The 4,392-nt window shown below is 48.1% G+C and overlaps 1 protein-coding gene across 2 annotated transcripts in view; it reads left to right on the top strand.

The window, feature by feature from the left end:
- The first annotated feature begins 220 nt into the window (after positions 1-220).
- Blk (BLK proto-oncogene, Src family tyrosine kinase) overlaps positions 221-4,392 on the top strand; it is a 43,192-nt gene continuing 39,020 nt past the window's right edge. For both annotated transcript variants that reach the window (XM_028758712.1, XM_028758710.1), the window contains exon 1: positions 221-702. The gene's annotated coding sequence lies outside the window, so the exon portion shown is untranslated. The remainder of the gene's footprint in view (positions 703-4,392) is intronic.

The raw sequence follows: 4,392 nt of genomic DNA, 5'->3' as shown, positions 1-4,392 counted from the left end.
GAACCTCTGAGATCAGAGTCACACGCTGGCTACAAAACTGTCAAACATGGAGGGATTTGAACGTACTGAGCATCGATTTTGTACATTCCAGTCACATCTGTTCTGCCACTGAATGCTCACACCATCATGTGACCTCAGTAATATTAGCATTATTTAAAAGCAAAGCAAAACCAACGGACTGAGAGGACCCCGCCCTAGTTCCCACAGGTGGCCCAGACCAGAACCCTCTGAAAAAATACTTCCTGGAGATAGTTGGAGGTGTGTTGACCCTAACAAACCAACTGAGGGAAAACACCAGCCATGTGGTGAACTAAAACCCACAAGAAGTCTTTGGGGTGGCAATCATCGTGACCAGCATGGTGGAAGGTCAGGTGCCCACGGAATTTCCTCAGAAACACCTCTGGGGCTGAGGAGCCAGAAGTCTCCAGAAGACTTGACTGGAGGGTGGAGCTCACATTGAGCTGCTTCTTGGGGCTGTTGATGGAGGTCTGATCACAACGAGGGGGACACACACCTCTGTGTGCTGTTAGCAGGAAGCCACAAGCCACTGAAGCTAACTGAGATGAGAAAAAATCCATCTGGGTATGGGATTGGTTTTTCTTAACTGGGTCCAGAGCTTCTGGTTGCCACTAGAAGGTTCTTCGACCACATGCACCCTGGGATCTGAACAGCTATGTTGAGAAGCTACTGAAGCCCTGCAAGGTAGGTCTTTCAGCTGGCTCAGGGCAGCTCATTTCTCTACACAGTGTGAACAGTGCTCAGAGGCCTGTGGGATGGGTGAGTGGGCAGGAACATTGCTTTGGCTGTTAGACATAGAATTCGTGTGCTCTGTGCTATCGCTATGAATAGGCACACCACTGTTTGTTCCTGAGAGGTCTTGGATTTATAAAAACTCACCCATCCAAGGTCAATGATGTATCTGTGGCTCCAGGATGGGAAGGGCAGTGAAGGTCCCCAGAGAACATGGGATGTGGGAGAAGATGGCTGGGGACATACAGAGCAGCTACAGGGCTAGAGGCAAGTTCCCCAGCCTGCTAGAAAGAGGAAGGTAGCTGGAGCCACTGTGCAGAGCCCAGTGAGGCCGACATTAATGTACGCACAGTCTGACTCAAGGTCAGTGTGTCTGGTGGTTTCTCTACTTTATTTTTAAATGAAATTGTCTGGCTTTTCTGGTATTCAGAGGGTGGGGTGATGGAACTAATTTCATAACAACCTTTTTGGCCAAGATAGGTTCTGTCAGTAAAGGTAACTCAAGGAAAGAATAGTTGATAACACATTTGAAGGGATGTTTAAAAGTATCTTAGACTTGGGCTAGGGAGATAGTTCAGTCAGTGAAGTGCTTGGCTTGAAAGCATAGAGACATGAGTTTGACCCTCTAGCACACAGGCGAAAAACCTCAGTCCTGGGGAAGTGGAGAAGGAGGATCCTTGGGCTGATTGGCCAGCTGGTCTTACCTACTCCATGATCTCTACTTCAGTGATAGATCTAAAACAAACAAAACACCTACACATATGCACACACATGAACACATGAACACATACATGCAGGCAATGTTTTACAACTTTGTCAGCTTCTCCGTTCACTTTGTAATCGGTCGTTGATTTCATCCTCACTGACAAAACAAACTAACACTAAACAAAAAACAAAACAAAAACCAGTGTTGCTAATGTTCTGGAACTGTGGGGAATTCTCTTGCCATGTCTGCAGGAGGGAGGACTAATTCCCCTGACCCTGACAGGGACCTGAGCCTCCAGTATGAGGGGCAGAGACAATAGTTGTATAGGAGATAACAAGCCAGACCCAAGGTTAGCCAAGTTACCAAGAGCAGCTTCACCGGGGACAGGACATGTTGTTGCTGCCACCATGCACCTCATTCCTCAAACCCAAACACAGCCCAACTAGAGGAAAGACCACCCAGATCCAAACCAAGGGGCACTCTACAGTGTAGAAACCCTTAAGACTGTCAGGGTCACAGAAAATAAACACAGGTGGTCAAATTACAGATCAGTGTCCCTGGTGCCACTGTGATTAGGATATTAATTCTGGTAACTGCCTCTTTTCTACAATTCTAGAATTACCTCAAAATAAAAAGTTCAAAAAAAAAAAGTTGTCCTCATCTTGCCTCAGAGCAGGAGTGGGGAAACTTCTCTTTGCCACCCTTTCTCTTCAGCTATCTGTCTATTCTAGGATCACACTGTGTTTCTGGCTCCTTACTGTAGTTTTCTTCTGTCTTGTTTGTTTTATTTTTTGTTGGATGTACATTTTTTGAGTCCACTCGCATGCATGAGCTGTGGGGCTGGGCACAGCCTGACCTGCTCTGCAGTACTCACAGTCCAGCATGGACTCAGCCTCAAAAAGGAGGCAGGAGGTGGAGAAAGAGGCAACAGGCCACCTAGACCTGCACACAGTGCCTCTCATCCAAATGGAGCCAGTCATCCTTTGGGGTCCACTATCCTTCAGGAGTCCGTGGCTAGCCTGGCAGAGCAGATGCAGTTCCCTCAAAAGCAATGGCTCTGCCAGATTAGCAATGCCCCAGAAAGGAAGAGGAAAGGAAAGGAAGAAAAAAGACTGATAAATTTGCAGAAAGATGACACATAGATTTGAATCACAGCACGGAGATGATTATCAAACAGAACAGTGGGGATTACAACCTAGCCTGGGGATGCTTGCCCCCAGCATGGTTTATGTCATGCTACGTTATCCTAGAATCCTCTCCTACTTTCTCATGGAGAAGCCTTTTCCCCAGATTCTTAGAACCAATGCTTACAGTGCTCTTAGCCATCTTTCGTTCCCACAAATATCAGCATATGCTGAGCTCTGCCTTGCCTATACCAACCAGCCTTCTTAGAGCTAAACTCCCCTGGGACAGGGACAGGCTTTGCTTGTCCAGCTAGGTCCTAACACCCAGCATGGTGCCTGGCCCACGAAAGGTGCTGTGTAAAACTGTTATCCTTTTCTCTATTTCTTTCCTACCTTCCTCCTCTCTCTCCTCTATTCTCCCTTCTCCCTTCCTCTCCTCTTCCTTTTCTTTCCTCTTCTTCCCTTCCCTTCCCTTCCCTTCACCTCTACCACTAAGGGATTGAACCTAAGGTCTCATGTTTCCTAGGAAAGTTTTGTGCACTGAGCTAACCTAGCCCCTTGGTTTTCTTTTATTCTGAGACAGAGTTTCACTGGGTGTTCCTTTACCTTGCTCTGTAGCCCAGACAGGCAAGAGACTTGTGGTCCTCCATCCTTAGCCTCCTGAGTGACTGGAATCCCAGGCCTGTGCCACCAGGCTTGCAAACCATTCTTGCACAAAAGAAGCAAGAGTGAAAAGCTGGGTGCAAGGGAAGAGTAGGGCATGAGGAAGAAAGTTGCATGAGGAATGGCGGAGCTCTAATCGACACTGCTGACCATGGTGGTCTCCATGATGGTCTCCATGGCCTGTGCTGTGGGCTCTGAAGCAGCACAGACAGGGGAGGTAGAATTGCAAACTTCTGACATTCTACTTCCCTTGAGGTGGTGTGGTACAGAGGTCTAAACAGGGATATGGTTTGGAAACCTGCCAGCTGAGGGAAAGTGAGCCAGTGGCTTGTTTGCATTCTGCTTCCTGCCATGTCAAACAGTAGCCACATCTGCCTCCAAGCGGAGATCTGAGTGTCAAACAGAACCACAAGATGGAGTACAGGATCTACAGAATATCAGAGTCTCCCCCAAGGTGACAGAGGAGCTGGGGGGCAGTCCTGCTTCACCAAAAGGGTGCTATTTCTATAAACCTGTAGCAAAAAGTTCTTGGGAGGCTTTGTCATCCCTACCTTGCATGGCCTCTGTACATCTGACACTAGGGATGCTGCCACAGACCAATCAGAGAAAACATGACACATCTGGTCTGCACAATAAATGCAGGGAATAAAGTCCACAACCCCACAAGGGCTTTAGATGTTCTGGGCTTCATGGGTTAGATCACTTCTGACCTTTAAGATCAGGGCTCCTGTTGTGTTTCTTGGAGCTGTCATGTGCTCTGTGCCTGTAGTTTTGACTAAAGGCTGCTAATAGCAAAGTAAAGGCCCACAAGGAATGAGGAGAGAGGTCTCTGGAGCTGGTGTCATCTGTGGTACAGTGTGTTCACTCTTGCATAAAGAGCCCTTGGGTTTGCAGAGGCTTCCCCTGGGCAGCAAAGTTTGGGCTTCTGACATGATGTGCAAATGGATGATATCTGTTTAATTCTTGTGGATGTGGTGCAGCTCTGCCTCTTGCTCCTGGGTCAGAGGGAAACTGGTCCTATCTCTATGCCGAACAGAGCTTGTTTTAGGGAGGCACTCTATGCAGAGGTCTTTGAATGCGAATGCGGAATGCCGGCAAGAGGCAGGAGGAGGCAGGAGGAGGCAGGAGGAGGCAGGAGGAGGCAGGAGG

Source organism: Grammomys surdaster, unplaced genomic scaffold, assembly GCF_004785775.1.
Source record: "Grammomys surdaster isolate TR1022 unplaced genomic scaffold, NIH_TR_1.0 126219, whole genome shotgun sequence".
Classification (NCBI taxonomy): Eukaryota; Metazoa; Chordata; class Mammalia; order Rodentia; family Muridae; genus Grammomys; species Grammomys surdaster.
This window is presented reverse-complemented; position numbering and strand designations above follow the sequence as displayed.